Source organism: Ambystoma mexicanum, chromosome 2q (genome assembly GCF_040938575.1).
Source record: "Ambystoma mexicanum isolate Mex_15411 chromosome 2q, UKY_AmexF1_1, whole genome shotgun sequence".
In the NCBI taxonomy this organism is placed as follows: Eukaryota; Metazoa; Chordata; class Amphibia; order Caudata; family Ambystomatidae; genus Ambystoma; species Ambystoma mexicanum.
In genome coordinates this window covers 410,517,550-410,539,928 of record NC_090924.1, presented here as the reverse complement: position 1 = coordinate 410,539,928, position 22,379 = coordinate 410,517,550, and the positions used below count along the sequence as shown (strand labels likewise).

The window sequence follows — 22,379 nt, the reverse complement described above, 5'->3', positions numbered from 1 at the left end:
TTTATAGCCATCCTACACAATAACTGGTATATAGTGAAGGGTGCACCCTCAAAAGTGACCAGCGAAAAATTCACAGGTCACCTCTTTGAAAGTTTGATAACCTGTCACTATTTGTGTCACTTCTGGAAGATGAACTTAGCCATACCTACCATATAAGCACCCCTGTGCCTCCTCAATTCCCAAGACACCTCTTGGCTTTCCTAAACACCAGCACAGCTCCCCAAAAATAGGAAAGCAAGTGCGTTGTAAATAGAACAAAGGTTGTCCCAAATAGGGCAGTGGGGCAAGTTGTGCTGCCCCTGTAGAGGAAGACCATGCCCCATTTTGTCGGGTCTTCATTGTTGAACCATGGATGAACCTCAAACATTTACAGGCACATTTCCAGAAAAGGTTCAAGCTTTGTGGCACTGCAAACCACCCAAAGTTTGAGTTGATTCAGTTATGCCAAAACTAGTCCTGCCAGGCATACCGGCATATGATGTGAATATCAGTGTAAATGATGGCTCTTTTATGGCAATGGCATGGCAGCATATGATCCAAATAAATGGCATATGATAACAGTACCTTACAGTTTCTGTACATTGTAGGCATATGTTGTGAGTGGCAGTTAATTGCAATGCCTGACATTGTATAAAATATACGGAACAGGATGTGAGCACCTAGACAATCAATGGGACAACCTCAAATACTGTGTGAGTACCTTACATTTGATGGCATTTTCTGAGATAGCATATGAGTAGCTGGGTACTTTTAGACAACATCTGGAAGGTGATGTGAGTACCATGGCACTTGAGTTCAATGTCTGGCATGTGCATCATGTGATGGGAAATTTAATGTGGAATCTGGACAAAATCTGCACACATCTGTGTATTTAAAGGAATAGCTTCAATTTGGGATGGCAATAGCTGGCATATTATATGATTACCTAGATATTTGATGATAACATCTGATTCGATAAATGTACCTGTGTCAGGATTATTGGGGAGTGGGAAATTGCTGCCTCTCACCTTGTGTGGTTATGCACATAACAAAACAGAAAATATGTCCTGGAGACTGTTCATTGGCTCAGAAGACTACATTACCTGGAATCCTCTGCAGCACTTCCATGTGCCAGGGATTCTATAAAAAGACATGCCCTGCCCATACCGGTTGCTGATAATTGACAATCATGCCATGGGCAGGAGGCGAATATCTTCACTTGCACATTTTTTATGCTTCCTGCATCTGAGACACATGACTTTGGCGTGCCTCTTCCCTGAGTCGTTGTTTGCACACCAGCATTCACTTGCCATTGTTGCAAGTGGTGACCCAGTGCGCTTCTAAACTTAACGCCATTCCTGCCAGTATATCCACCACAGCAGGCTTCCTGGTGTGCTTTCCACTGCACACGGTGGAGTCCAAGAAGTAAACGCATGGGGCGAGTCTTTGCTTGTACTGGCTGATTCGCTCATGGGCAACCATGCAACCTCACTTGAAGGCAACAGGGTAAAAGTAGCATGGTGAACTGTGCAACAGTGTCTGTTTATTTATTGTCATAGATTACTTCATGTGAAGACCCCTCAAATGATCCATGGCTCTCAGCCCAATCTTCTTCTTCTTGATAGGCGCCTCCCTTCTCCAGCTACTCCTTCTACCTCCTCTCTGGCACCCCCTCCTCTTCCTCTCTGGCCCCTATGGCACCTCTGTCCACTGCCTCTGCACACTATTGGGACCCTCTACTGTTTCCATTGGTATACCTCACTCCTGTACCACACCCCTGAAGTCTTTCAAATGTGGCAACCTGCTCCACATCACTACTCTCAACTCTCGCTCTGCTGTCAACAGTCCTCTGACATCTCCCACCTCCTCGAAGACATAGACCTGGATGTCCTTGCTCTTACCGAGACATGTTCGTGGCCCGCTCTGTCACGAGTTTTGACACACTTCTCCCTGAGGGCTACACGATCCTGTCCGAGCCCAGAACCAACCGAGCCGGAACTGGAGTGGCTCTGAACGTTCCTGAATGGGTCCCTGCTTTTAACATTCCTATGCAGGCCTATTCCTCCTTTGAATGCCTGGCCTGCCGGCTCTCTATCTCTCCTGGACTCTCTTTGACTGTTGCCACCATCTAAAGACCACCTGGCCAGGTCACCCTCTTCCTCTCAGAGTAGGCTGACCTCTCCTCTTCTCTCTTTGCCTCTAGCTCTCAACTTCTCCTCCTCATAGACCTCAGCATCCACCTCAATGCTTCTAATCCTTCATCTGGGCTCTTCCACAACGTTTGTGACTCTCTCTCTCTCATTACATTCTACCAGCTGGTCCAAAACGCTCTGCCGGACACACCTTGAACGTTATCATCTCCTTAGGCATCCCCGTCTGTAACCCTCTCACCACTCATCTCTCTTGGACTGATCATATTCTGCTCTCCTCCAACCTGAAAATGTCTTGTCCCCAGGCAAAACCCTCCCCATCACTCCCAGCCTCCTTCTCAGTAATTCGGCCCATGAAGCGAGTGTCAGCGTCCACCTTTGCCTCAACTCTCTCTGCTCCATCTACTCCTGCGGCTGACTCCCACTCTGACACAGCCCTCTCTAACCTGCATCTTTCTATCTCCAACACCATGCACATCTTTGCCCCTGTCTTGAGAATTCATCTGAGGGGTGGTATGACTCTTACCTCGCCGCCCTGATACGCAAGTGGCGGGTGACTGAGAGGAAGTGGAGAGATTTGGGCACATCCTCTGACAAACTGGCCTGCCGCCTCCTCCAAAGGCAATACAGACTCTCTGTCTTCTCCAAGAAGAGAGTCCATATTCAACTCTGCGTCTCTGCTGCTGCTAACAGCATGGCCAAACTCTTTAAAATCTGCAAGGAGCTGGCCAAATCTACTGCAGTCTCCACCTCTCCTGTTCACTCACAGTCTCTCTGTATGGCTCTGACTTCTCATTTCACCACTAAAACCCAGGACATCCTGTCCTTGCTTTCCTCCTCCTCTCCATCCCCATCTACCTCTCTCAGGCAACCTTTGGCCGCCTCTCCCTCTCCTCTTCCTTTCTCCTCATTCTCTCTGAGAACACCTGACAATGTTTCTAGACAAGTCTGATCTATGAAAGTGCCATCCAAACAGGTGATCCCCTGCTCTTCCAGACCTATTAAGGACCACATTTCCACCCTCACTCCAGCCTTGGCCGATTTCTGTAATCACTCTTTTGATACTGCATCTTTCCCCTCAAGCACTCCCTTGTACACCCCCTACTAAAAAAAGCCTTCTGCTGATCCTACCCCTCTGGCAAGCTCTTGTCCAATTTCTATCACTCCTTTCCTAGGCAAACTCCTGGAAAATCTGGCCTCTTCCCAGCTTAATCTCCACATTGAATCTGTTGGTTGCCTCCATGACCATCGGTCTGGCTTCAGAGCAGCCAAGGACATGGAAACTGCTCTCCTGATCACCCATGAAGATCTGCTCTCCAATCTTGATTGCAGCTCTCCCTCTGTCCTCATCCTCTTTGACCTTTCCTCTGCTTTTGATACAGTCAATCACACCACCCTGCTCAATCGACTGTGCGAGAACCTGGGCATCACGGATCAGGCCCCAGCATGGCTGATCTACTTCCTCCTGGACCGACCCTCCCAGGTCCAAACCAGGTCCAAATTGGGCCCTTTCTCTCCACCACCTCTCTCCACAACAGGTGTCCCCCAGGGCTCTATCCTCTCACCCTGGCTCTTCAATGTCTAACTGGCCCATTTGTCCCACCTGATCTCCACCTTCTCATAGTGTTATGCAGATGATGCTCAGCGCTCTTTAAGGCTTCCCTCTGCCTCCTCTACTTCCTCTCTCATTCCTGACTGTCTATATTAGGATTGGTGCACCTGCAACGATTTCTGCCTTAATGCCAGTAATACTCAGATCCTTCTCACTGGGATCTCTGCTCCTGCTTTCCATCTCTCACGTGGCCGCCCTCCTTGGGCCCTCTACCCTCGCCTTCCTGTGAGACAAAAGACCTTGGTGCCATCTTCGACTCCACGCTCTCCTTCTCTCCTCACATTTCGGACCTTGCCAAGAACACCCAATACTAGTTGATCCTCCTAAGAGGTATTCTACCTTTTCTCATCTTCCCCCAGAAGCTCATTGTCTCCAGAGCACTGGTTCTCTCCAGGCTTGAAAACTGCAATGGCCTCTTTCCCAATCTGCCTAACTCTACTCTTCGCCCCCTGCAACTAATCCAGAACAGGACTGCAAGACTTATCCTTGGACTCAAGCCTAGGGACTGCATCTCTCCAGCCCTGGAATCTCTCCATTGGCTCCCGGTGGCTGCAAGGATCAAGATCAAGACCGCTGCACCACCCACAAGGCTTTCTAGGGCCGGGGCCCTCACTATATCCAACTCTCTCAGCCTAAATACCTTCCTTCTAGAGCCCTTCGATCAGCTGCCTCTAATTTAGTTAGGGTCAGAGGCTTCTCCAAGCAGAGAGTGGGGGTAGATCTCTCTCCTCTGCATGTGCCTCCCTCCGGAGCAACCTTTCTGCCCTACCGAGAGTTGAGCCGGACCACCTGAATTTCCGAAAGCGGCCAAAGACCTTCCTTTCTCCTCTGCCCTCTCTCTCTCATTTACTTGCTAACTAACCCATCTGCTTGGCCGACTGGTTGCTTGCTACCCTCAGAGTCTCACTGGGTACCCGGCTCCTCCATGGCCAGTCTTCCTTGCACTGCCTCCTGGCCTAAAGCACACTTAGGGGCTGTAACTGTAACCCCTCCAGCCCACCTGCCTCCTTGCACTTACCCAGAGCTACGCTGCCCTGGCTGCACTTACTCAGAGTCTTGCTGCCCTGATTTCACTTCCCCCTACCCTTCCCCTGCACTTCCCCCTCTCCCTTCCCCCTGCACTTCTTGTTATCGCACTTGCACGATCCGAATGTCACAAGGCCTAGTAGGATTGTTTGTCTTGTCTTCCCTCTGTCTCCCCTCCCTTGTCTTGTGGCGCCTAGAAACACTTGTGCACAGGCACGTTATAAATATCATATCATATCATATCCTCATTTATTAAATCCGGGGCTGGCCTGTAAAGGAACAGGTGGTGTTTAAATTCAGTTAGATAAAACAAGGAGAAACGATCAACGTATGACCTGTTCAAAGGAACATGCTTCTGCCATGTATTGTTTGTAATATGTCATCATCATAATTACTTTATTTTGGTATGTGACCATAAAAGTACATAAAAAAGCTGTGCATAAAATTAAACCTTTAAAGCATACAATAAATATATAAGTCCTTAACCGTCCACAATACAATGAACGAAGTGGGCACATCTTTCTCAATACAAGTGCAAATCTTGTTCATAAAACAATTGATACCATTTTGGTACACCAATTAATATTAGTTCTATGGAATCGATATATAGATGGTGTTTTTCTCATCTGGAAAGGGAATGATGACCAACTACAAAAATTCAAACAAAGAGCAAATCAAAACCCCTTAGGAATACGATTTACTGGAAACTCTAGTACATCAGAGGTCAATTTTTTAGATCTAACAATTTATATAGACAACAACAAATTGCTGACTAAAACCTATAGGAAACCAACAGAGGCAGGCTGAACTCTGTTTGCGACGAGTTGTCACTACAATCCTGTAATTAAAAATATCCCAAAAGGGGAGTTCATACGAGCTCGAAGGAACTGCTCGGCAGAAGTAGCCTTTGACGAAGAATGCAAGTTGCTCTCAACACGTTTTTTAGCCAGAGGATATGCCAGAAAAAATATCACAAAAGCACGTGTTCAAGCAACGGAACTCAACAGAGAAAATACATTGATTTCCAGCAAGCAAACTTGCAGACAACCAGAACGAATTAGATTTATCACAATTTATTGCGCGAACAATACAGTACTAAGGAAGATCTTAAAAAAGAACTGGGATCTTTTAAAATTAGATCCCCATATTAAAGATTACATTGAAGACAGTCCTTCAGTGACAGTCAAAAGAGCAAGAACGCTGAAAAATACTCTTAGCCCTTCATTTCTACCTGAAGAAAAGTGTACAGAAACAACATCATGGTTACCCCAGCTACCCATGGGCTTTCAGAAATGTAGCTCATGTTCCATGTGTTAATATGCAATGGGCAATACAGAAGTTTTTGAAGATTCCTTTGGCATCAAGTATAAAATTACTGATTTAATAAACTGCAAAACTAGATTTGTAGTTTATGCAATAATTTGTCCATGTAAAAAGATGTATATTGGAAGCACCATTAGAGAAATGAGAATAAGAATCCGGGAACATATGTCCACCATTGGAAGTCAGAACGTCAATTTACCACTGGCATCTCACTGGCAAACAAAAACACCAACTAAGCAGTAAAAAAGATATTAAATATTTGGGACTAAAGAAAGTAACCCTTGGACCCAGAGAAGGAGATCAAGAGATGAAACTAAGACAAGAGGAAGCAAAACTAATATGTCGCTTTCGGACAGTAGAAAGAGGCTTGAACTCGAACAATGAGATGTCCTCCTTTCTATGAAACAATAAGCTCTGGATGGGTTATGAATCACATGCCACTTACTAACTATGAGCTTAATACACAGTTGATTTACCTCCCAGTTCATCCAACGACCCTGAGTGCATATAACATAATCTTAATACAAGGATTTGTAAGTTTTGTTAGTGAAGTAGTACAAATAAGAATGTTTAAGTATATAATTTTCAAACAGCCCTTTACACTTATTAGGAAGCTTTTTTTGAATAATCAATCCCATTGGTCGCTATGGCAACTCGCCATGGCAACATCCTTCGTTGTTATTAGGTAAATGGGACCTGCCTTTGAACATTTTCTCGAGTATTATGTTCATGTTATTAATTCATATTAGATTTCCACTTTTCGAATTTGGGAAATCAGCACACATTACAATTCGGCATAATAGCGTTCACAACGCTCGAATTTATAACAAATACTTTGCCCATTACTTTGCAGTAATCAATAATCTATAGGTTGTCATGGCAACATCCCACATTATGTTTAGGAACATGGCACCTGCATGTGTATATATATTGTTTTTTTTCAAGTATTATGCTCGCATTATTCATCTACATTGGAAAATGCTTATAATTTTAGTTTCTATAGTCATAAACATCACGCCATACAATAAAAATTATATATACTTCGCATTCACTTCTCAGTATGGGATTATATGGTGGAGAGTGGTATTTGTCTTGCTCTCTGAGCCCAAAACAAGGCGCCCATGGTAGAAATTGAAGAAGGACCATTATGGTCGCCGTGGAGACCGGAATCACAACAGTTAAGGCCACCATTTTTGTTTTCCTTACGAACGCGGACAGATTTACACGGAGCTCGTTTTTAAAGTACAGAGGTAAGAGACTAGCACTAGAAGTCTGCATCCTTAGTCCGCACGACACGCAGAGCAAACGATGATACTACATTTGGCAATTACTCACTTAACAATGCAACAAGATAATAAGTACGTTTCAAACGTTTTAAAAAATACATTCCTTGCGCAGCTTTCTGACCAACTGAATGGCACAAGAAAAAGCGTTTAATTTTCCATATGGGCACGTTTAAATTTGAATTAAGAAATCAATATTACCTCGATCTACATACATATGTAAAATTAAGCTAAATGAAGATAGAACTAACTACCTCTAGTTAAATTGGCAGGTTGGGATTGAGCCCATGACTTTTTTGAGTTGTTGAAAAGCCACGTTTCGAATTATAAATCAATACCATTTGGTAAGAAGAATCCTTTTGTTTCACGTTGGAGATCACTTACTATTTGTTCTAAAAAACCTTTGCAAAATAATACGCAAGTGACAAATGAACTCATGAAAATTTTTTCTTTTTTTTTCTTTTTGTTTTCTTTCCCATTTCTCCCATTTGTCAATGTTTTCACATTATATTATTGTTTCCCATTTTTACACTGCTTCAAATGCCTCACTGTTTATCCGCATCAATCCTCCCCAATCCCCCTCCTTTGATGTCTCTGTTACATATGACACCTTTATGTTTTCATTAATTGTACATTACCTAATGAATGTCAATGCTCGTTATTTCAATATATTTTGTATCACTAATTAGCCCTGATTTGAAAAAGACGGCTGAGTCCGTTGAAACACGTGTCATCATAAAGGGCACCCGCTCACATTAATACACAGCCTTAATAACCATATTTCGACTGAGTGCAGTCTTTTCTTTTCGCATCTGGCGCATGAATGAAAAAATGTAACAACTCCACGCTCTCCTTCTCTCCTCACATTTCGGACCTTGCCAAGAACACCCAATACTAGTTGATCCTCCTAAGAGGTATTCTACCTTTTCTCATCTTCCCCCAGAAGCTCATTGTCTCCAGAGCACTGGTTCTCTCCAGGCTTGAAAACTGCAATGGCCTCTTTCCCAATCTGCCTAACTCTACTCTTCGCCCCCTGCAACTAATCCAGAACAGGACTGCAAGACTTATCCTTGGACTCAAGCCTAGGGACTGCATCTCTCCAGCCCTGGAATCTCTCCATTGGCTCCCGGTGGCTGCAAGGATCAAGATCAAGACCGCTGCACCACCCACAAGGCTTTCTAGGGCCGGGGCCCTCACTATATCCAACTCTCTCAGCCTAAATACCTTCCTTCTAGAGCCCTTCGATCAGCTGCCTCTAATTTAGTTAGGGTCAGAGGCTTCTCCAAGCAGAGAGTGGGGGTAGATCTCTCTCCTCTGCATGTGCCTCCCTCCGGAGCAACCTTTCTGCCCTACCGAGAGTTGAGCCGGACCACCTGAATTTCCGAAAGCGGCCAAAGACCTTCCTTTCTCCTCTGCCCTCTCTCTCTCATTTACTTGCTAACTAACCCATCTGCTTGGCCGACTGGTTGCTTGCTACCCTCAGAGTCTCACTGGGTACCCGGCTCCTCCATGGCCAGTCTTCCTTGCACTGCCTCCTGGCCTAAAGCACACTTAGGGGCTGTAACTGTAACCCCTCCAGCCCACCTGCCTCCTTGCACTTACCCAGAGCTACGCTGCCCTGGCTGCACTTACTCAGAGTCTTGCTGCCCTGATTTCACTTCCCCCTACCCTTCCCCTGCACTTCCCCCTCTCCCTTCCCCCTGCACTTCTTGTTATCGCACTTGCACGATCCGAATGTCACAAGGCCTAGTAGGATTGTTTGTCTTGTCTTCCCTCTGTCTCCCCTCCCTTGTCTTGTGGCGCCTAGAAACACTTGTGCACAGGCACGTTATAAATATCATATCATATCATATCCTCATTTATTAAATCCGGGGCTGGCCTGTAAAGGAACAGGTGGTGTTTAAATTCAGTTAGATAAAACAAGGAGAAACGATCAACGTATGACCTGTTCAAAGGAACACGCTTCTGCCATGTATTGTTTGTAATATGTCATCATCATAATTACTTTATTTTGGTATGTGACCATAAAAGTACATAAAAAAGCTGTGCATAAAATTAAACCTTTAAAGCATACAATAAATATATAAGTCCTTAACCGTCCACAATACAATGAACGAAGTGGGCACATCTTTCTCAATACAAGTGCAAATCTTGTTCATAAAACAATTGATACCATTTTGGTACACCAATTAATATTAGTTCTATGGAATCGATATATAGATGGTGTTTTTCTCATCTGGAAAGGGAATGATGACCAACTACAAAAATTCAAACAAAGAGCAAATCAAAACCCCTTAGGAATACGATTTACTGGAAACTCTAGTACATCAGAGGTCAATTTTTTAGATCTAACAATTTATATAGACAACAACAAATTGCTGACTAAAACCTATAGGAAACCAACAGAGGCAGGCTGAACTCTGTTTGCGACGAGTTGTCACTACAATCCTGTAATTAAAAATATCCCAAAAGGGGAGTTCATACGAGCTCGAAGGAACTGCTCGGCAGAAGTAGCCTTTGACGAAGAATGCAAGTTGCTCTCAACACGTTTTTTAGCCAGAGGATATGCCAGAAAAAATATCACAAAAGCACGTGTTCAAGCAACGGAACTCAACAGAGAAAATACATTGATTTCCAGCAAGCAAACTTGCAGACAACCAGAACGAATTAGATTTATCACAATTTATTGCGCGAACAATACAGTACTAAGGAAGATCTTAAAAAAGAACTGGGATCTTTTAAAATTAGATCCCCATATTAAAGATTACATTGAAGACAGTCCTTCAGTGACAGTCAAAAGAGCAAGAACGCTGAAAAATACTCTTAGCCCTTCATTTCTACCTGAAGAAAAGTGTACAGAAACAACATCATGGTTACCCCAGCTACCCATGGGCTTTCAGAAATGTAGCTCATGTTCCATGTGTTAATATGCAATGGGCAATACAGAAGTTTTTGAAGATTCCTTTGGCATCAAGTATAAAATTACTGATTTAATAAACTGCAAAACTAGATTTGTAGTTTATGCAATAATTTGTCCATGTAAAAAGATGTATATTGGAAGCACCATTAGAGAAATGAGAATAAGAATCCGGGAACATATGTCCACCATTGGAAGTCAGAACGTCAATTTACCACTGGCATCTCACTGGCAAACAAAAACACCAACTAAGCAGTAAAAAAGATATTAAATATTTGGGACTAAAGAAAGTAACCCTTGGACCCAGAGAAGGAGATCAAGAGATGAAACTAAGACAAGAGGAAGCAAAACTAATATGTTGCTTTCGGACAGTAGAAAGAGGCTTGAACTCGGACAATGAGATGTCCTCCTTTCTATGAAACAATAAGCTCTGGATGGGTTATGAATCACATGCCACTTACTAACTATGAGCTTAATACACAGTTGATTTACCTCCCAGTTCATCCAACGACCCTGAGTGCATATAACATAATCTTAATACAAGGATTTGTAAGTTTTGTTAGTGAAGTAGTACAAATAAGAATGTTTAAGTATATAATTTTCAAACAGCCCTTTACACTTATTAGGAAGCTTTTTCTGAATAATCAATCCCATTGGTCGCTATGGCAACTCGCCATGGCAACATCCTTCGTTGTTATTAGGTAAATGGGACCTGCCTTTGAACATTTTCTCGAGTATTATGTTCATGTTATTAATTCATATTAGATTTCCACTTTTCGAATTTGGGAAATCAGCACACATTACAATTCGGCATAATAGCGTTCACAACGCTCGAATTTATAACAAATACTTTGCCCATTACTTTGCAGTAATCAATAATCTATAGGTTGTCATGGCAACATCCCACATTATGTTTAGGAACATGGCACCTGCATGTGTATATATATTGTTTTTTTTCAAGTATTATGCTCGCATTATTCATCTACATTGGAAAATGCTTATAATTTTAGTTTCTATAGTCATAAACATCACGCCATACAATAAAAATTATATATACTTCGCATTCACTTCTCAGTATGGGATTATATGGTGGAGAGTGGTATTTGTCTTGCTCTCTGAGCCCAAAACAAGGCGCCCATGGTAGAAATTGAAGAAGGACCATTATGGTCGCCGTGGAGACCGGAATCACAACAGTTAAGGCCACCATTTTTGTTTTCCTTACGAACGCGGACAGATTTACACGGAGCTCGTTTTTGAAGTACAGAGGTAAGAGACTAGCACTAGAAGTCTGCATCCTTAGTCCGCACGACACGCAGAGCAAACGATGATACTACATTTGGCAATTACTCACTTAACAATGCAACAAGATAATAAGTACGTTTCAAACGTTTTAAAAAATACATTCCTTGCGCAGCTTTCTGACCAACTGAATGGCACAAGAAAAAGCGTTTAATTTTCCATATGGGCACGTTTAAATTTGAATTAAGAAATCAATATTACCTCGATCTACATACATATGTAAAATTAAGCTAAATGAAGATAGAACTAACTACCTCTAGTTAAATTGGCAGGTTGGGATTGAGCCCATGACTTTTTTGAGTTGTTGAAAAGCCACGTTTCGAATTATAAATCAATACCATTTGGTAAGAAGAATCCTTTTGTTTCACGTTGGAGATCACTTACTATTTGTTCTAAAAAACCTTTGCAAAATAATACGCAAGTGACAAATGAACTCATGAACATTTTTTCTTTTTTTTTCTTTTTGTTTTCTTTCCCATTTCTCCCATTTGTCAATGTTTTCACATTATATTATTGTTTCCCATTTTTACACTGCTTCAAATGCCTCACTGTTTATCCGCATCAATCCTCCCCAATCCCCCTCCTTTGATGTCTCTGTTACATATGACACCTTTATGTTTTCATTAATTGTACATTACCTAATGAATGTCAATGCTCGTTATTTCAATATATTTTGTATCACTAATTAGCCCTGATTTGAAAAAGACGGCTGAGTCCGTTGAAACACGTGTCATCATAAAGGGCACCCGCTCACATTAATACACAGCCTTAATAACCATATTTCGACTGAGTGCAGTCTTTTCTTTTCGCATCTGGCGCATGAATGAAAAAATGTAACAATTTTTTACTATCAGTTTTATAAAAACGGAGTGGGGGAACCACATTTTCTCCTTTGTTACTCAATTCATGCGACAAACATTACTTTTTCAACAAACAAAAGGGCGCTGAGGTCTACCTTGACAAGTGTCCATTGTGAAAAGGTTCTTCAACCGAATTTGTTTTCTAAACATAATTATTACACTAATGATGTGTACCTAAAAAACACCACAGTAGGCTCACTATGTTGAGGGTTAATTGCTAGATCTTCTCGCCTCCACGCCTTATCCAGATAGTAAGAAACAGCAAAAAGGAGATCTATTCCATGTGCCCTTTCACACAATTCTTCTTTAATCAAGCATTGAAAACAAACCTCTATTTAATAGGCATTTTTATCAAATTTCAATGGCTGATGTCACTGTACTGTGGACATAAAAAGAGAAACGGTTTCAGGAATTCCACCTTTCCAGGACAATAATTGCATGTGTCAGCAAGTTTCTTTGTCCACCTGGCTTTGATTTTGGCTATAGATAGTACATCAGTATCGTACCAAAATACTGAACAAGCAAATCCCGAACACAACAATGCAGAATTTCTAAGTGCACATAGCCACGTAATTATATGTGGGGGATGGGATTAGGGTAATAAAAAATATGCAGGGACTATGAGGTGGGCTGCGGGGGGCCTCTCCCACCATATAATTGCAGTGACGTGTAGAAAAAAAATTGACATATCCATGTTCTGGATTTATTTATTAATAGTAATCACACAGATCGTAATATATCTAGGCACATTTTTAAAACCAAAGCTCTCTTTATTGATGGGTTCACGATATGACACAAGTAATCTTCCATCAAATGGGTTTGTTTCAAAGAGAAATATGCGTAGCCCATAGATAAATCCAAACACGTGGTTACATATTGACCTATTAGAATGTCCCTGTGTGCGTTGATAACAGTTTGTCTGGTGTTCCCATTAATGGCCCCTGGTGAAAGCTAGAGATTTTCTAGTTTGAGCAAATGGAGATACATTATAATGTGTATAAGAACATAAGAAAGGATGTCTTTTAGACCAGCCCTACATGTTGATAATGAGTCACAAGACCGGATGTTTATCCAGAGTAATAAAGCTTTGAAAGCAATCTGGTTGCTGGTGCATGTCACGCTGAGTTTCATATGTAACAGTAAAGTAGGCATATTTTTTGAGACCCATAGTAGTCTTATTAGAAAATTGTTTTCTGTCACAGCAATGACTGGGGCCTTTTGATGTCCCCACATTTCTGCTCCATTCATGGCAGCTGCCATGGCCGTGCTCTCTGTACATTTTGTACTGCTGATAGTAATAGATTGTTTGCTGAAAGATTTGGAAAAGCTTATCATACCGTTACACTTTCTACTTAATGTCAGATTTGCCTTAGTAGTGTGTTCCCTCCTAACACCCAGTTAATCAAAGTAAGATGTTGCTTCTATTTTCTTGTCATCGATCATAATATCTATTCTTGTGCGGGGGACACAATGTGATTTAATTGCTGTTTTGTTTGTATTCATTTCCAGACCTTGCAAAAATTTACAAAATGATCTGTCAGCCTAACACAGCCCGTCAGTGGGCGAGATATGATTGCAACTTCATCAGCAATAACCATTCTAACACCACTTAGAGTTGGAACATCCAATGTATTACATGGGAGTTCCCTCAACACCCCATCAAAAAATAAGTTAACGAGGAGCGGGCCAGAATACTCCTTTATCCCCTTACTACCAGAGAAGGTGTTAGTGATCCCTCCTCCTAGGCTCTTTCTTACTTTTGCGGCTGTGTTCTCGGATAGCTCTATTATTGCCTTGAGCAATGAGGGAGGTTGGGGGGGGGGCTTTTGGAGTACTTGCCATAGTGCAGATCTAGGAATGCTGTCAAATGACACCCTTTAGTTGGTAAATGGAAGATTTGTTTGCTGAAAATTCCGCCTTTTTCAAGTTGATTCCATATGTCTCCCTCCCCTTAGGCTGTGCTACTTACTCTCTCTCAGAGATTTCCCCTTTATCCCCTCCTTATGGTGATCGATGTCATATTATAAAACCTCTATTTCATTTATCAAAATGTTCATTTCATGTATTGGGGCAGTGAGCCGGGGCGTTCTCTTTGTTTCTTGCACAGGTGCATTTCTGATGTTGCTTTGTGTTCCGACATTGTGCCCTCCGGGGCTGGGGCTTGATATATACACCCTCTGTACGACCTTCCATCTACTCTGTTCCCCACTGGATTGTATTGCTATGCAACAATCAATCATTAGTGGGAATAGGTGTGTGGATCAGAATGTATGTGTAGTGCTCGTATCCTTGGAGGATTTGGGGTTTACATATGTTCTATTGTATCCCACCTCCACATTTTACACACTTTAAAGTAAAAGAAAAAGAGAATAACTCAACCTTCCAGATTTTTCACTCCTACCTTTATGGAAGAAAAGTAATTGTGCAATTTAAAAAGTTACATGATTTTGCCCAAATAAAACTATAATTTAATGTGCAAAATGATATACAAGTTAATGAAAACTTGTAAAGAAAAACAGCACCGTTATTTGCTATTAATTGATCAAAGAAAGAAGAGCATAGAGGGTGCTAATAAATCAATAATGTCTGCCCTACTGGCAGATCCATGTTAAAATCAATTTGAATATACAATTAATAACAAACTCCAATGATGGAAAAATACTGATGAATGAGCGTCTACTGCCCAGCTCTAGACTTCATATGGTATACAATTTAGAAAGTCAAGGAGTTATGGCCCACTAAAGGAATGCCAGATCAGCCTATGGGGTCTCCCCCCTCGTGCAGCAGCCTCAATGTTGTCATTAACTCCTTATGAAGGCACTGGTCTAGATATCCACAATTGCTGTCTCAGTCATGTCACCACAATGGGACGAGTCTGAGGTAAAACCAAATAAGTGCACACGGTCATCAGGAATGCCTGATTGGCTTAAGGGGCTGTCATAATCACTTCTCCCCATCTCATAATACAGCTCCAGGGAGAAAATCAAGCTTTTCCAACCACTCTCTAGTTCCGGAAAATCACTGTGCTTGATGCGCACACCTGCGTTAAGTGAGTGACAGCGTACCATGTAAGGCTGAAATGGGTCAGTGTGCTTATCGGGTCAAATTTAACATGTGCGTTTATCCATCGCACAATCTTTTGATGTGTAAAATAAGCGTTAATCATTCAAGCCCCAAGGACGTATTCAAACATCATCAGGTTCGGGAACTGCCCAATACATGTAGGCACAATTCAGACAAATACCACCTTTGCATCCTTAGTGGGCCTTTCCGCCTTGCTCCTCGCAGCTGGACAGCCTGAACACCACGAATTGAGCGCAATCTTCGGCACAGTGCTGGATTTCCCTGGAAGGCTTTTTGAAGGCACTGGTTGCAGTGGTATTGTTGGGGGTGTGGCCTAATCCCTGGCAGCTTCCTGGGCTCCCTTCCCCTCCAACAGACATCCTAAACAGCGCAAATTGAGCGCAGGTGCTGGCGCGCCCTGGGCGTGTTTGTAATGGCACGGGCCACAGCGGTGATGTAGGGGTCTGGCCTAATCACCAGCAGCTTCCTGGGCTCACTCCCCCTCCAACAGACATCCTGAACAGCACGACTTGATAGGTTTCGGTGCAGGCGCTGGCACGCCCTGGCAGTCTTTTTGAAGGCAATGGTTGCGGCAGTGATGTTGGGGGCATCTAATCCCCTGGAACTTCATGTTTCACTGCCCTTCCAACAGACAGCATGAACAGTTCAACTTGAGTTTGTCACATGTATTGATTACCACAGAAGAATTGCTTGCTTAGCTGAATTGCTGAGCTTCACGCTTACGCTACATGTGCTTACATGTTGTCTACTTATGCAGTCTAGGTTGAAGTGCTTACATGTTTCTGATAATGCAACATGATATGTGTGACTAATATGTGTGCTGCAATGAGTACTTGTAGTAAAATTCAGAGGGTAAAAAGAGGAGTTACAGTTTGCATCAATTGCATATGCAGGAAGCTAGGTTTCTGCTCCAAGATACCCCTTATACACATCCACTCGTGTTTCCTAAACCTCTTTCTGGTTTCCTTAATACCCTCTGCCTATCCAGTACCTCTCCTTAACCATTTCCCCATCCCCTCTTGCTGCCTCAGGGGTGACCTGCTGAGTCTAATTCAGCCACCCATAGCCAGTGGTGGAAATGGAAAAAATGTGGTGGGGATCCCAAAACACAAGGGCCGGGGTGGGGGAGGAGTTTGGAGGGGTGGGCCGAAGGGCGTGGTCTAGAGGGGGCGGGGCTCATAGTGGACATCCAGCAATGCTGGAATACGTAAAAAACGCCCGCGACGGCAGCCTTGCCTTTTACCACCGGCTTTGGCACTGGTGTAATGCACAATGCTCACTACATGTACAACTGAAATGAATCAGCAAGCAACTGAAATGAATCAGCAAGCATTGTGCATTACACACCAGTGCCAAAGCCATGGTAAAATGCAATGCTGCCGTCGCAGGCGCTTTTCTTTTTCTTTTTTTTTTCTTGTTTTTTTTTACTATTCCAGCGCGGTTCATGGTCTTGGGCGGCGGACTCTGGCCGGATCCCGAGATCCGGCTTCATATCTGATGCCAGATCTCGGATCTGCCGAGAGCCAGCCCAATGACCAGCACTGCCCATAGCAACCATGGCGGGAGGTTGTGTCCTGTTCGGCTTCCGTTGTTAGAGAAATGCTGGGATACTTATCCAGCCCTCTTCCGAGTTCTGGAAAACTGAGATTTAATAGTAATGCCTAGTGGCAATACCTGGCATATGGTGTGAATAATGGTACATAATGGCCCTACTTGCAATCCAGGCTGATACATCAATGATGTCAATTACTTCTCATTTAGTTAAATAAAAAAATGTGCAATTTGGTTGTATGTGATGTTCTTAAATATTAAAGGTTGTATTAAAAAAGACACATTTCTTTCAGCTGATTTGGTGCAGCCTTTAAAATTCTAAACACTGATTTTTTCACCCAGGACCCCCACCCGCACTCGCCCCTGAAATCAGGGGGTTTCACCCCCAAGTACCCCTTTTAATCGTGTCCGTTCAACTATCATAACCATCCCTGCCGAACCCTCCCACCCATATAAACATACACACACACACCTTCTCCCAGTCTTGTCCCATACACACCACAAACACTACCCCACAACTTACACACAGACACGCAAACAGACAAACCCTTACGCGACAGCCACCTTCCGTCTTCCCCTGCCCATCTTGGCCGTGCCTCTCAGCCCCTGTGAGCATCCGTGTGTGACAGTTAAATTTAGAAAGAGCTGTCTCAGAGCGGTCTTTCTAAACCGTTGTTTTTGTTACTAACAATAAAGAGTGATTTTCACTCTATACTAGCAAATTGTGTGAGAACCTGGATATTTACTGGTGGAACGTGGCATATGATGTGTGTGCTTGAAATATATGTCAATATCTGGCCTAAGATGTGAATACCTGGCATATGATGACATTGTCTAGCAACATAGAAACATATTTTTTTTTAAAACCACTCTTTGCAATCGATATTTTAAAGTGTGTTTAGAGGCTGCCAGCAAACAGTTATTGTGATATCTGCACTTGGACTGTGATATTTGCACCTTGTTGAGTTGTGCCCTGTGAAATGCTCACCCTGTAGATTCACACTGTGATATTCGCATCCTGCTGGTTTGCATCGTGTGATATTAAAACCCTGCTGATTATCACTTTAACATCTACACAATGTTGGCTTCCATCCGGATGATATTTTCACAGCTCTGCTGTTTGTATTCAGGTGATTTGAGATGTGATATTTTGTACATTTGATTTGTAAATATTGTACTATATAATTGCTTTAATCCTCTTCCCTGTATGCGTTCTCTGTAAATTGTTCTCGCTTTCTTAGTATAGTGTTCTGATGCCCTGGTCTGTCTGGTTAGTGTTTTATAAATGCAAATAAATGCAGCACTGTTTTTGCATATAACCACTTCCTCCTATTCTACACTATTGCACACAGTAATTGTAGACCCACAAATTTGCACTTGCCACTAGCAAGTGATAATTGACTCTTGGTGAGTAAGGAATGGTGTGCTGCCTGCACTTAGGGCCTCATTACACGGATGGCGGTAGGGATTTACCGTTACATAATGGAATACCGGTAATGTTAAATCCCCATGCGGATCACGACCCGGCACACCGCTATTAGCGGCATCGCAAATTATGGTGCCACTAATAGCGGGCAGGCCGTGTGCGCGCGACCCTCCATCCCGTAAATTACGCCATGCCGCTATTAGCACAGCATCACAAGGCCAGTGGACATGCTAATAGCGGCATGGTAAATCCACCCAAACCCCTTACCGCCATGGTGCTAATACCGGCATCGCGGACCACCCGTTAAGAGGAATGAGCAGTGTTCCCACCTGCCACAGGTGGACACAATCAGCACAGGTGGAGGCAATGGAGACTGTGGCAGCTCAAAAGGAGCACACCACACCCCTTCCCACACCCCTTCCCACACACAGATGGTTCCAATACTGGCAGCAATACATGGCCTGGGGGACCTCATTGCAGCGCAGCTGATACTACAACAGGCAGCACAAAGGAGACGCAGGAGGAGGAGGAGGAGGAGGAGGGCAAGACAGGCAAAGCAAGCACCACAACGGCACCTATTCATACCACAGAGGCACCCACCAATCCCCAGGATCAGAGCCAGTCCATTCAACCTAACCCCTGAGCAGATACACACCCTGTACCGTCTGGACAGGGTTACCATCACCAGCATCGTGGACATGATCCACAACGACATTGTGAGCCTCATAGACATCAGAACTGCCATCCCCCCGCTACTGAAGGTGGTGAGTGTGCTCCACTTTCTGGCCACAGGCACCTACCAGCATACAGTGGGACACATGCATGGCATCTCACAACCAGTATTCTCACGCACGCTGAACCAGGTACTCGATGCACTCCTGAAGCATGCACCTGAACACATATCCATGCCACGGACTGCCCAGGAGATTGCAAACACAAAAGTTGGCTTCTATTCACTGGCAGGCATCCCAAGTTGCATTGGGGCCATCGACTGTACACATGTGGAATTGGTGGTCCCACATCACAATGAAGTAGTGTACCGAAACAGGAAGCAATTCCACTCTATCAATGTCCAAATGGTATGTGACGCCAACAAGATAATCACACATTGCTGTGCCAGATTTCCAGGATCAACACATGATTCCATGGTCCTGCGGAACTCAACTATCCCACGCTACATGGAGCGACACCCCGGACAACGTTTGTGGCTACTCGGTGAGTAGCAGGGCAAGCACATGGCAACGTGATTGGGGGGGGGGAGAGAAACATACTGCAACTGGGAGTGATTGGGGGAGATACATACTGCAACTGGGAGTGATTGGGGGGGAGAGATACATACTGCAACTGGGAGTGATTGGGGGGGGGAGATACATACTGCAACTGGGTGTTGACTGTCGTCCGTAGGAGAAATGGACATACAGATGTACACCAATGTGCATCCGGGAAGGCAACGATGTACTTGAGAAGAACCCACATGCAATTTGAAGCTGCACAACATCAACAACAATGCAGGTTGCTAAATATCACACATCCATCCACATTGAACATCCTACCACGCCACATTTCACACGAATCTGCAACATGGCGTCAAGATAGTAATACACAATCAGCGCAGCACAACATCAATCCAGCAATGCGCACTTGAATGCATGCAAAGGGATCACCCCTAGACATAGCACTGAACCACACACCTATAGCACCACTGAAGTGATGCCTCACAGCATGGCCACATTGGTGTCAGAATGTCAGTACACTCGCAGTGTGGTACCAAATTTGCCTGGGACAGGGACACCTAAGACCTGGCCTCACCCAGGATATGTCAAATACTGTTGGAGGCATTAATGTTGCATTACTACTTGCAGGGTCAACCTCCCCCTTGCACGTTGCTGCCACACAGACCATCTGCATGTATGCTGTCAATTCAGTACTTGAATCACAATGCAATGTCAATTAGTGTGATGTGAACAGGCCGCTCTTGAGGTGAACAGTAACAGGACCCTGTTCATTCCCCCATACAGGTGATGCGGGCTATCCCCTGAAGACCTGGCTCCTCACACCTGTACGGAACCCACAGAACAGGCACGAGGAGGAATACAATCGTGCACATACCCGTACCCGCATCGTGATCGAGCAGACTTTTGGACTTTTGAAGTCACGTTTTAGGTGCATTAGCAGGTCTGGTGGTGCTCTCCTGTATGGACATGAGAAGGTGGCCAAGATCACCATGGCATGTGTCATGCTGCACAATATGTGTATCAGATGGAATGTGCCACTGCCCCCTGACGTTGAAATAGAAGCACCTGATGAGGATGATGATGGTGATGCGGACGGAGGTGAAGGGGATGCAGGTCTTGCAAGAGGGGATGGGCAGGAGGGACGTGCTGTGAGACAGCATCTGATCAACCAAATATTCTGAGGAACATGTTTTCGTACTGTCACATGGTAATGGGGAGTAATGCACTGGTGTATGTTTTCGAGCACACAATGGACCCTGTCCCCAATAAAGTACACACACACAATGAAGTTGTCCAAGCCAGTGTTTAGATCAGAAACCAGTGTATTGAGTAACATTAAGGTGTGAAAGTGCAAGTCCCAAAACATCCCACCACCCTTCCCCCTACCCCCACAACAGACCCATAACACCCTTCCCCCCACCCCCACAACAGACCCATAACACCCTTCCCCCAACCCCCACAACAGACCCATAACACCCTTCCCACCCCCCCCACAACAGTCCCTCATGTGTTTGCCAAGTTTGCCCTGGCCTATGCACACATAGGGATCTCTATCGACCCCCTATTTTCAATAGTCCTCGGGGGGATTCAGCGGGCTGGCAGATGTGCGCCTGGTGGTGCGCGTTGAGCGACGGAGGGGGCTTGTTTGTCTCGACCCAGAAGATGAGGATGGGGCAGACTGGCCTTGTTGGGAAATGTGGCGGTCCATAGTGTCAGCCATGCGTACCAGGACCTCCCTGAGCCTCCCTATCTCATCGCACAGCCTGTTGGTGTTGGCGTCCATCCGCTCTGTGGAGTGCCTCAACGCCTCCACGATGTTCTCACTGCGATTGGCAGCCTCCTCAACATGCTGGCCAAACAGCACAGACAGCTCTTGTTGGCGCTGCAGGATGGTGGTCAATTTGAGGCCAGTGCTGGGTGACTGTGCACTTGAGGCTGTGCCCTCGGATGCATCCACTACAGCAGGTGATGCCAACATGGGGGACATGATTGCAGGGTTGGTGTCCTCAACTGTGGAATCAGACGCAGGGGTCTGGAATGGCACTGGCTCTGGTGATCCAGGGGGGCTTGGGGTGTGCATCTCCATGGCCTGGTCTAGGGTGTCCTCCAGATCGGATAGGGGGGCAGTGGCGGCTGCCTCACCAGTGGAGCTTGCCGCAGCTGATGGTGGGCCCTCGGTGGCTGGCATCGGTGCGGGTGGGTTCACCACCGGTGGTGGGGCCGCAGTTGGTGGTGCAGCTAGTACTGCCGTGGCAGTGGCACTCCGACGAAGTTTGGCACTCGTCTGGTGGGGCCTGCCCCCCTTGCCCCTTGATGTTGTTGGGGTATCCGCCGGCTCCTGTGCCCTTGGCCTCTTGCATGTAGCTGTTGCCTGTGTTGCATCAGCGGCATCCTCCCCATCTGTATGTGAGCCTGTCAGGGACGAGACGGGGGATGGCATTGGTTGCGTTTCAATATACTTGATGCAGATTACATGAATGATGCAGTTGTGGCAATTGGGACTTAGTGGTTGTGGATGCAGGTGATGTGCCAGTTCAGTGCCTCATCCATGCATGGTTGTGTTTGGGACTTGTCTGTGGTGTTGTGGGCATGTGTGTGTGTGTGGGTCTGACACAGGCATGGTGAGGGATGGAT

At 44.6% G+C, this 22,379-nt stretch overlaps 1 protein-coding gene across 2 annotated transcripts in view; it reads right to left on the bottom strand.

Moving 5' to 3' along the window:
- LOC138569458 (metalloproteinase inhibitor 1-like) overlaps window positions 1-22,379 on the bottom strand; it is a 132,228-nt gene that overhangs the window by 5,419 nt on the left and 104,430 nt on the right. The window lies entirely within an intron of this gene.